This window comes from Cherax quadricarinatus, chromosome 65 (genome assembly GCF_038502225.1).
Source record: "Cherax quadricarinatus isolate ZL_2023a chromosome 65, ASM3850222v1, whole genome shotgun sequence".
NCBI classification, from domain to species: domain Eukaryota; kingdom Metazoa; phylum Arthropoda; class Malacostraca; order Decapoda; family Parastacidae; genus Cherax; species Cherax quadricarinatus.
In genome coordinates this window covers 12,297,673-12,309,803 of record NC_091356.1, presented here as the reverse complement: position 1 = coordinate 12,309,803, position 12,131 = coordinate 12,297,673, and positions in this window count along the sequence as shown.

Sequence of the window (12,131 nt, the reverse complement as noted above, 5' to 3'; positions counted from 1 at the left end):
ACTTTTTTCCAGACTGCACTCATAGAAGAAGCAGAGGTGATGGTGGAAACATAGTCTCGCCAACAAGTGCGTTTAGCTTCACGGATGACACGGCGAGCGATCGCACGCTTCTGCTTAAAATCAACAAGTCTCTCAGCGGTTCTATTGTACCGGTACCTGCCCCATGCAGCACGTTTCAAACGTACTGCACGAGCACAAGCAGGAGACCACCAAGGCACGCACTTCTGAGAATGCCTGCCTGAGGTTTGGGGTATAGAATGAGAAGCTGCGGTATAAACTGATGTCGAGAAGATGTGTAGGAGCTCATCAATGGAGGATGAAGAAGGAACCTCACTAAAAGCAGTGAGGTGTGAGTAAAGATCCCAATTTGCCCGATCAAATTGCCAGCGAGGGCTACGGGAAGGTGGTGAATAGTAAGGAGAAGTAAGAATGATCGGAAAATGATCGCTGTCATGTAAGTCTGGTAGAACAGACCAGGTGAAGTCTAGTGCAGTGGAGGAAGAGCAGACTGATAGATCGATGCAAGAGAGAGTATGAGTACGAGGATCAAAATGGGTGGGAGTACCCGTATTTAAAACATGGAGGGGGTGAGAGGCAAGAAAAGCCTCCAACTGAATGCCACGTGAGTCACAATGAGACCCCCCCCAGAGGAAATGGTGGGCATTAAAATCACCAAGTAACAGAAGTGGTGGTGGTAAGGATGAAACAAGAAAGGCAAAGTCTGGGATAGAAAATGCTCGAGAAGGAGAGAGATATAAAGAACATATTGTAAACCACTTATTCAAGTGGATACGGGCTGCAGTGTAATGCAGCGAGGTATGGACAAATAGTTGACAGTACGGAATATCATTGCGTAGAAGAAGGGCACTTTCATTAAAGGTCCCATCTGAGAAAGGATCCGAAGAATACAATAAATTATAGCCTGAGATAGGATGGAAAACAGCCGAGTGTAATTTTGGTTCTTGTAAGCAAGCACCAACAGGGGAAAACCTGGAAAGCAACATCTGAAGCTCACCCCGATTACCCCTGAGGCCGCGGATATTCCACTGTAAATAGGCCATGATTGGCGATGAAGAAAATATCAGGAATCTGTAGGTAAAGGCACCTACGGACTAGAGGGGTTAGAAAAGTCAACGTGTGGTGGCATTGGAAGATGTTCAAGTAGCGAAGGAACGGAGCGTTGCGAAGAATGGGGTTGTGAAGATGGAGGAGAGGGAAGAGAAGGAACAGGAAGTGAATCAGTGTCCATTGAAGGTTTAGTCTCTGCAATATATTCTGAAATGGCTTCAAGTGTTTCTGAATTCAAAGATGTATGGGAAACCATATTGGAGATAGGAGGAGGAGGGTGAGTAAAGATTGGGACAGTAATGGACTGTACCAAAGTAGAGGGGGAGGGAAAAGTGTAAGGGACTGGAGATGAAGTGTGGGGGGGGGACAGAAGAGGTAGAAACCTGGGAGGTGACAGAAGAGGGAGAAACTTGGGAGGGGACGGGGGTGGAAGGCATAGTACGAGGAGGAGGGTGAATCTCCACACTTGTAATAGAGCCAGAGAGAGGGGAAGAACTAGGTACAGAGACTGGGAAGGTAACGTGTGGAGGTGGAAGAAGGGAAGGAAGGGGCAAAGAAGATTTGAGCAATGTGGATTTTTTGGACTTCTGAGTAGAGGGGCGATTGGTATTAGGTGTCGTACGAGGTCTTGTCGATACTGGGGCTTGTGAGGAAGGACGCGAAGATGTGAGAACAGACTGAGTTGTAGTCGGGACGTCAGAGCCAAGGACAGCAAAAGGATTAGATGCCGTAATGGCTATGGGAGGGGTAACAACAGAGGAGGCTGCAGAAGATGGGACCCCAGAAGTGGGGGGATGTTTGGAAACACGAGAATAAGAAACACGGGGTAGTCTCCCTTGGAGGCGGAGATGAGTAACTGCCATAGCATAAGGGAGACCTTCTGCCTCTTTGAGGCAACGGATTTCACGTTCATTTAAGTAGACCTGGCAACGGCGGGAGTACGAAGGGTGAGCTTCATTACAATTAAGGCAAGATGGAGGTTGACTGCAAGATGTATTAGAATGGTTGTCGGCACCACAGACTGGGCATTCGGCCATAGATCTGCAATATTTCGCTGGGTGACCAAAACGCCAGCAATTTCTACATTGTTGCGGTGTAGGTATCACCTTTCGAACTTGTAACCGATGTCCCGCGACATATACAGAGGACGGGAGTTCTCGGCTGTCAAAAGTTAAACGAGCCACATTGCAAGGGTAACGTCTCCGCCCCCGGGCAGGAAGGACATAAGTGTCTACTTTGAGGATTGGGAGATCCTGGAGTTCCAGCTGTTCAAAAATGTCATTGCCACATGACTGAAAATTCTGTTGGACTATGGTATGGGGCAGAATGACAGTACCACTACAAGAATTGAGAGAAAGATGTTTTTCAATAGTGATAGGAGTAGTATCGATATTCGAAAGGAGAGAAAGATCATGAGCTTGGGTAGCATTCTGGACAGTGACGATGCGCGTACCGCTCTTGAGAGCGTGAAATGAAATATCTCTGCCAACATGACGCAGGAGCGCTTTGGCAATACTATGGTCAGAAAGGTAGGCAGAAGAAGAAGTTGGTCTTAAAGTAAAGAATTTAGTCCATTGTGTGGTCCGAAACTGAGCGTGGAGAGGGAGTGCTTGACGTGTCGGTCGTTTCCGAGTAGAATGGGAAGGTAACGACGGAGCATCATCAGGAGATTGACGTTGGCGTTTAGGAGTAGGACCGGAGTTGGTCCGGCATGAAATGGGTGGGCGATTCGAAAATTGCCTTACCGTAGAGGGAGAAGCCGGAAGCATAGTCAAAGGAGAGCGGAGTTCAGACAAATCGAAGGAGTCAGTCGAAGCCCCGGTACCTGAAGCGGGTGAGGAAACAGCACCAGCAAGAGGTACAGGGGCATCAGGAGTGTCCGAAGAGTGGTCTAAACACAAGGCAGGGTCAGAATGGGGTGCGGTATCAAGAAGGGGCCCGGGGGTAGTGGTTTCATGGACTAGGGCTGCCATGGTTAGGTTACTCCTTTGCTTTTTGTTTTTAAGAAAAAAAAAGAAAGAAGAAAAGAAAATAAAAACAAAAAAAAGAATAAAAAAAGGGGGGAGCGGGGAGGAATAGTTCCCAGGAGGAATGAAAGGGCCGGAAATCTCCCTCCGCGCCCAAGAGGACTCGACACCGCTAGTAGCGCAGATGCAGCATGGAACCCGTGCCATACCCTACCCTTCATGCCAGTAAACCAGCAATCCGGGATAGCAACCTCACATCTGCCGAGCTACCTCGGTGGACAAAAGAGAGGGCGGCCGGATATCCGCCACAAAGCATACCTCCTTCAGCCACCACCCCCGGAATCCGAAAGGTGGCTTCCAGAGATACACCCGTCGCCCAAAAGACACCCAAAGCTACTCCGGGATACCGGAGAGGGATCGGGACATCCCTAGGCAATCCAGATTCCACGGCAAACTACGCCACCGCCAAGAAACCTCAACGGAATGGGATCGACCCCGGTGTCCTTTCCCCTACCTAGGAACTAGCGCGCCTGTGGGAGAAATCACGAAGGCTAAAAAGAGGAAGGGCAAAAGGGAGGGGTGAGGAGGAGGAGGAGGAATGGAAAAAGGGGAGGATGGGGAGGATGGGATAGGGGAGGGGAGAATGGGGGGTAATTAGGTTCGGTCTGAGGAAGAAGACCGACAGGGCTAATTCCTCAGACCAAGAGCCTCTTCACCACGCCAAGGAGCCCCCCTTGAAGAGGACGAGATTTAAAGAAGTATTTACAGTGGAAACCAGTAGGACTCCAGGAAATCAGAGCAGGGGGGTGCAATAGCAAGTGCTGGATGAGGTACATATAACCAAGGAGGAGGTGAAGAAGCTGCTATGCGAACTTGACATCTCAAAGGCGGTGGGACCAGACAACATCTCTCCGTGGGTCCTTAAAGAGGGAGCAGAGATATTGTGTGTACCATTAACAAAGTTCTTCAACACATTTGAAACAGGGCAACTCCCCGAGGTATGGAAGATGGCAAATTTAGTCCCAATTTTTAAAAAGGGAGACAGACATGAGGCACTAAACTACAGACCTGTATCACTAACGTGTATAGTATGCAAGGTCATGGAGAAGATCATCAGGAGGAGAGTGGTGGAGCACCTGGAAAGAAGCAAGTGTATAATTGACAACCAGCATGGTTTCAGGGAGGGAAAATCCTGTCACAAACCTACTAGAGTTTTATGACAAGGTGACAGAAGTAAGACGAGAGAGAGGGGTGGATCGACTGCATTTTTTTGGACTGCAAGAAGGCCTTCGACACAGTTCCTCACAAGAGGTTACTGCAAAAGCTAGAGGATCAGGCACACATAACAGGAAAGGCACTGCAATGGATCAGAGAATACCTGACAGGGAGGCAACAACGAGTCATGGTACGTGACGAGGTGTCAGAGTGGGCGCCTGTGACAAGCGGGGTTCCACAGGGGGTCAGTCCTAGGACCTGTGCTGTTCTTGGTATATGTGAATGACATAACGGAAGGGATAGACTCAGAAGTGTCCTTGTTTGCAGATGATGTGAAGTTAATGAGAAGAATCAAATCGGATGAGGATCAGGCAGGACTACAAAGAGACCTGGACAGGCTACAGCTGTATAATCCTCCGGGTTTAGCGCTTCCCCTTTGATTATAATAATAATAATGGACAGGCTACAAGCCTGGTCCAGCAACTGGCTCCTTGAGTTTAACCCTGCCAAATGCAAAGTCATGAAGATTGGGGAAGGGCAAAGAAGACCGCAGACACAATATAGTTTAGATGGCCAAAGTCTGCAAACCTCACTCAAGGAAAAAGATCTGAGGGTGAGTATAACACCGAGCATATCTCCTGAGGCGCACATCAATCAGATAACTGCTGCAGCATACGGGCGCCTGGCAAACCTACAGATAGCGTTCCGATACCTCAGTAAGGATTCGTTCAAGACTCTGTATACCATTTACATCAGGCCCATACTGGAGTATGCTGCACCAGTTTGGAATCCACACCTAGTCAAGCACGTCAAGAAATTAGAGAAAGTGCAAAGGTTTGCAACAAGACTAGTCCCAGAGCTACGGGGATTGTCCTACGAAGAAAGGTTGAGGGAAATCGGCCTGACGACACTGGAGGCCAGGAGGGTCAGGGGAGACATGATAACGACATATAAAATACTGCGCGGAATAGATGAGGTGGACAAAGACGGGATGTTCCAGAGATGGGACACAGACACAAGAGGTCACAATTGGAAGTTGAAGACTCAGATGAATCAAAGGGATGTTAGGAAGTATTTCTTCAGTCATAGAGTAGTCAAGCCGTGGAATAGCCTAGAAAGTGAAGTAGTGGAGGCGGGAACCATACATAGTTTTAAGGCGAGGTATGATAAAGCTCATGGAGCAGTGAGAGAGAGGACCTAGTAGCAATCAGTGAAGAGGCGGGGCAAGGAGCTATGACTCGACCCCTGCAACCACAAATAGGTGAGTACACACACACACACACAGCCAGGAGCTGAGTCTCGACCCCTGCAACCACAATTAGGTGAGTACACACACACACATACACAAACTCACTCACACACACACACACACACGGAGACAATAACAGATGCAATCTTCCCACCAGGATACCAGATCATGAGGAAAGATAGAAGGGGCAGGGGGGGAGGTGGGGTTGATCTGCTCGTAAAAAACAGATGGAAATTCGAGAAAATGGAAGGCATAAATGAGACGGGAGAAAGAGACTACATAGCAGGTACACTTCAGTCTGGGGAACACAAAGTGGTCATTGCAGTGATGTATAATCCACCACAGAAATGCAGGAGGCCAAGAGAGGAATATGAAGAGAGCAACAGAGCAATGGTGGACACACTTGCTGAGGTGGCAAGAAGAGCTCACTCCAGCAGAGCAAAGTTGCTGGTTATGGGGGATTTCAACCACAGGGAGATTGACTGGGAAAACCTGGAGCCACATGGGGTCCCAAAACATGGAGAGCCAGGATGTTGGACGTGGTGCTGGAAAACCTCGTGCACCAACATGTTAAGGACACTACCAGAGTGAGAGGGGAGGATGAACCAGCAAGATTGGACCTTGTGTTCACCCTGGGCAGCTCAGACATTGAGGACATCAAGTATGACAGTCCCCTAGGAGCTAGCGACCACGTGGTTCTGTGCTTTGAATACATAGTAGAGCTGCAAGTGGAGAGAATAACAGGAGTTGAATGGGAAAAGCCTGACTATAAAAGAGGGGACTACATAGAGTTGAAGAACTTCCTTCGGGAGGTCCAGTGGGACAGAACTGGCAGGAAAGCCAGTAAATGAAATGATGGAATATGTAACAACAAAATGCAAGGAGGCAGTGGAAAGGTTTATTCCCAAGGGCAACAGTAACAACGGGAAGACCAGAACAAGCCCCTGGTTTACCCGACGGTGTAAGGAGGCAAAAACAAAATGTAATAGAGAATGGAAAAAGTACAGAAGGCAGATTAGATTTTTTTAGATTTTGCCACCGAAGTGGCTAGTTTATTGTGCACCCCATATCCATCCTGTGGACGGTAGCGCGAGAGCATATGGATACACAAAAGGCCTAGGAACTAGGCCCCAAAGGGTTAACAGGAATACATATGGATTTATATCTACATATCTATAGTTCACTTATCTGTTACAAGCAAATTTAGGAAATTTGCTTAGTATATGTGGTATCTTATTTTCATTAATAAGATATCTTGACATGTCACATAGGTTATTATACTGTCTGTCTCTGTATTCCTCAATGAGTGGACAATTAAGCACATAGTGTTCAAGAGAGTGACCATATGCCTGATCACATAATTTACATTTAGTTTGATCATCATCTGTGTGCCTCCCAAACTGCCAGAAGTACTTGTAACCAAGCCTAAGCCTGGCCACTACAACATCAGTCAGTCTGTTCACATTGCAAGTTGCTCCATAAACATACTTATCTACGTTCATGTTATCATAGTGGGTTATAGATCTACTCCGGCTTCTAACTGCATTCCTATAACAATCATTTTCATTATTTACTTCTCTCCTAATATTATTCCTAATGCTAGACACAGTTATACCAAAGTTATATTCTACATTCTCCTTCTGGGTACTCTTCTTGGCTAACATATCAACTTTATCATGAAGGATTAATCCAATGTGATGGGATCCATAGCAATTGTACATTAATTCCTTTGTCCCTAATTTTTGAGTATCTATACCTGGCTTCTCCAATGAGCATGTTGTTGGAGTCATTATATGAGTCAAGAGCCTACAGAAGGCAGAGAACACACGAAAATAGGGAGATCAGTCGCAGAGCCAGGAATGAGTACGCACAGGTAAGGAGGGAGGCCCAACGGCAGTATGAAAATGACATAGCATCGAGAATCAAGACTGACCCAAAACTGTTGTATAGCCACATCAGGAGGAGGACAACAGTCAAAGACCAGGTGATCAGATTAAGGACAGAAGGTGGAGAAGTCACAAGAAATGATCAGGAGTTATGTGAGGAGCTGAACAGGAGATTTAAGGAAGTTTTTACAGTAGAGACAGGAAGGGCTGTGGGAAGACAACACAGAAGGGAACATCAAGAGGGAATATACCAACAAGTGTTGGATGACATACGAACAACTGAGGAGGTGAAGAAGCTCTTAAGTGACCTTGACACCTCAAAGGCGATGGGACCGGACAACATCTCCCCATGGGTCCTTAGAGAAGGAGCAGAGATGCTGTGCGTGCCTCTAACCACAATCTTCAACACATCCCTTGAAACTGGGCAACTACCTGAGAAATGGAAGACAGCTAATGTAGTCCCCATATTTAAGAAAGGAAACAGAAACGAGGCACTAAACTACAGACCTGTGTCTCTGACATGTATTGTGTGCAAAGTCATGGAGAAGATTATCAGGAGGAGAGTGGTCGAACACCTGGAAAGGAACAAGATTATAAATGAAAACCAGCATGGGTTCATGGAAGGCAAATCTTGTATCACAAACCTCCTGGAGTTTTATGACAAGGTAACAGAAGTAAGACACGAGAGAGAGGGGTGGGTAGATTGTGTTTTCCTAGACTGCAGGAAGGCCTTTGACAGTTCCCCACAAGAGATTAGTGCAGAAGCTGGAGGATCAGGCGCATGTAAAAGGGAGGGCACTGCAATGTATAAGGGAATACCTGACAGGGAGGCAGCAATGAGTCATGGTACGTGAAGAGGTATCACAGTGGGCGCCTGTTACGAGAGGGGTCCCACAGGGGTCAGTCTAGGACCAGTGCTATTTTTGATATATGTGAACGACATGATGGAAGGAATAGACTCTGAAGTGTCCCTGTTCGCAGATAACGTGAAGTTGATGAGAAGAGTTAAATCGGACGAGGATGAGGCAGGACTGCAAAGAGACCTGGACAGGCTGGACATGTGGTCCAGTAACTGGCTTCTCGAATTCAATCCAGCCAAATGCAAAGTCATGAAGATTGGGGAGGGGCAAAGAAGACCGCAGACAGAGTATAGGCTAGGTGGACAAAGACTACAGACCTCACTCAGGGAGAAAGACCTTGGGGTGACCATAACACCGAGCACATCACCGGAGGCACACATCAACCAAATATCCGCTGCAGCATACAGGCGCCTGGCAAACCTGAGAATAGCGTTCCGATACCTTAATAAGGAATCGTTCAAGACACTGTACACTGTGTATGTTAGGCCCATACTGGAGTATGCAGCACCAGTCTGGAACCCACACCTGGTCAAGCACGTCAAGAAGTTAGAGAAAGTACAAAGGTTTGCAACAAGGCTAGTCCCAGAGCTCAAGGGAATGTCGTACGAGGAAAGGTTAAGGGAAATCGGACTGACGACACTGGAGGACAGAAGGGTCAGGGGAGACATGATAACGACATACAAGATACTGCGGGGAATAGACAAGGTGGACAGAGATAGGATGTTCCAGAGAGGGGACACAGGGACAAGGGGTCACAACTGGAAGCTGAAGACTCAGACGAGTCACAGGGACGTTAGGAAGTATTTATTCAGTCATAGAGTTGTCAGCAAGTGGAATAGCCTAGCAAGTGAAGTAGTGGAGGCAGGAACCATACATAGTTTTAAGAAGAGGTATGACAAAACTCAGGAAGCAGAGAGAGAGAGAGAGAGAGGACCCAGTAGCGATCAGTGAAGAGGCGGGGCCAGGAGCTTGGACTCGACCCCTGCAACCTCAACTAGGTGAGTACACACACACACACGTGATAATGCTTTATTTACAGCTAGCAAAGACAGGGTATTTCTCCAGAATGGTCTGTAATATACCACTGTGGATAAAATACTTTCTTGAACATTTCTGAGTGAGTTGTTTCTAAATTCATTAATTTGATCACACTCCAGTACATAATGACGTAAGGTGTGACAATAGTCCATCTGGCAAAGTTTACATTTCGTTTGGTCTACATCTGGTGGTGGTGATTTAACCTGCCAAAGATACTTGTAACCCAGCCGGAGCCGGGCGGTAGTGACATCCAAGAGTCTTGCTTATTTTGTTGGATGCACCATAGACATGTGGCTCCTCTTGCATGATAGAAGGATGATAGATGGACTCACTGGTGTCAATCTCCCTGAGTCTTAAGTCAATAAAATTCAGTTGTAGTTCTTTTCTTATTATTGTTCTCAAACTGCTAACTGACAAGCCAAGATTGCACTCTACCCCCTCTTTGAGAGCATGCAGCTTAGCCAATTTATCAGTTTTATCATGCATCTGAAGACCAATGTGAGATGGAATCCACAGCATGTGCACTCTGACTCCACTGTCCACAATCTTACCATACCTGTGTCTGGCTTCTGACACAAACATGCCACAATTTATACTTAATGAGTTGAGAGCATTTATGGATGACAGAGAATCAGTTACAATTAAAGTGTCAATCTTAGATACATGGACACATTTGAGTGCAAGGAGTATGGCAAACAGTTCTGTCTGAAGGGTAGAGGCCCAATTACTAATGCGTGCTCCAATTTCATTAAGAGAACCATCACTCTGTACGACAACAGCAGCACTACCAGCTGCACCAGTGGATTGGTGAACAGAACCATCGACGTAAATAATTTGCGAGTGTGTGCTGTGTGACTAAGTTATCAATACAGCTTAAGGCATCATGTTTGGCTTCAAGGCGAAGTTTTGGTTGTGATTTAAGAAGTAGTTTGGGGGAAATGGAGGAATGGTAGTTTGGAATGGGGTAATATGCTTGCCGAGGCAAATGCAATATTCACGGCTTTCACAGAGACCCACATAAAGGCTCACTTGGACAACGAAATATGGATCCCAGGTTACAACCTATACAGATGCGACAGAGTGAACAGGCAAAAGGGGGGGGGGGTTGGCCTGAGCAAACAGAACACAGAGTAGTAGTCAACAGAGTAACGTCCGAGGCAGCTACGGTGAAAAGCTCTGTTCCACAAGGCACAGTACTCGCTCCCATCTTGTTTCTCATTCTCATATCTGACATAGACAAGGATGTCAGCCACAGCACCGTGTCTTAATTTGCAGATGACACCCGAATTTGCATGACAGTGTCTTCCACTGCAGACACTGCAAGGCTCCAGGCGGACATCAACCAAATCTTTCAGTGGGCTGCAGAAAACAATATGAAGTTCAACGATGAGAAATTTCAATTACTCAGATATGGTAAATACGAGTAAATTAAAACTTCATCAAAGTACAAAACTAATTCTGGCCACAAAATAGAGCGAAACACCAACGTCAAAGACCTGGGAGTGGAGATCTCACCTTCAAGGACCATAACATTGTATCAATCGCAGCTGCTAGAAAAATGACAGGATGGATAATGAGAACCTTCAAAACTAGGGATGCCAAGCCCATGATGACACTGTTCAGGTCATTTGTTCTATCTAGGCTGGAATATTGCTGCACACTAACAGCACCTTTCAAGGCAGGTGAAATTGCTGACCTAGAAAATGTACAGAGAACCTTCTCGGCGCACATAACGGAGATAAAACACCTCAATTACTGGGAGCGCTTGAAGTTCCTGAACCTGTATTCCCTGGAATGCAGGCGGGAGAGATACATGATTATATACACCTGGAAAATTCTAGAAGGGCTAGTACCGAACTTGCACACGAAAATCACTCACAACGAAAGCAAAAGACTTGGCAGACGATGCAACATCCCCCCAATGAAAAGCAGGGGTGTCACTAGCACGTTAAGAGACCATACACTAAGTGTCAGGGGCCCGAGACTGTTCAACTGCCTCCCAGCATACATAAAGGGGATTACCAATAGACCCCTGGCAGTCTTCAAGCTGGCACTGGACAAGCGCCTAAAGTCGGTACCTGACCAGCCGGGCTGTGGCTCATACGCTGGTTTGCGTGCAGCCAGCAGTAACAGCCTGGTTGATCAGGCTCTGATCCACCAGGAGGCCTGGTCACAGACCGGGCCGCGGGGGCGTTGACCCCCGGAACTTTCTCCAGGTAAACTCCAGGTACTGCACAGTATAAGAAAAAGGAGAGTTTGTCAGAAACTCCCTCAGTAGTGCTGCTTGCGCTGTATAGTCCTTGTGGCTTAGCGCTTCTTTTTGATTATGATAATAATAATAGTAGTGCTACTTGGGAGGGGGGATTAGTGCATTATGGGCAGACTAAATTAATGACCTCCAGACTACTTAATATTAAAGAAACTGATCATAGATTATTTAAATTGTACATCAAACATAAATAGGAGGACGACAAAGTTGATCCCATGTATCAGAAATCTGCGCCATGAGGATAGACTGAGGGACCTAAATCTTCACTCTCTAGAAAGGCATAAAATTAGGGGGAATATGATTGAGGTGTATAAATGGAAAACAGGAATAAATAAAAGGGATGTAAATAGCGTACTAAAAATATTTAGCCTAGACAGGACTCACAGCAATGGCTTTAAGTTGGATTATTATTATTGTAATCAAGGGGAAGCGCTAAACCCGTAGGATTATACAGCGCCTGGGGGGGGATGTGGAAGGCATTCAGGCTTAATTCGGGGAACTGGAGCACAGATCCAATTACCTAAATCAAGAGCCCCTCACCAACATCAAGGAACCTTCCTTGAGGGGTTTAAGTTGGAA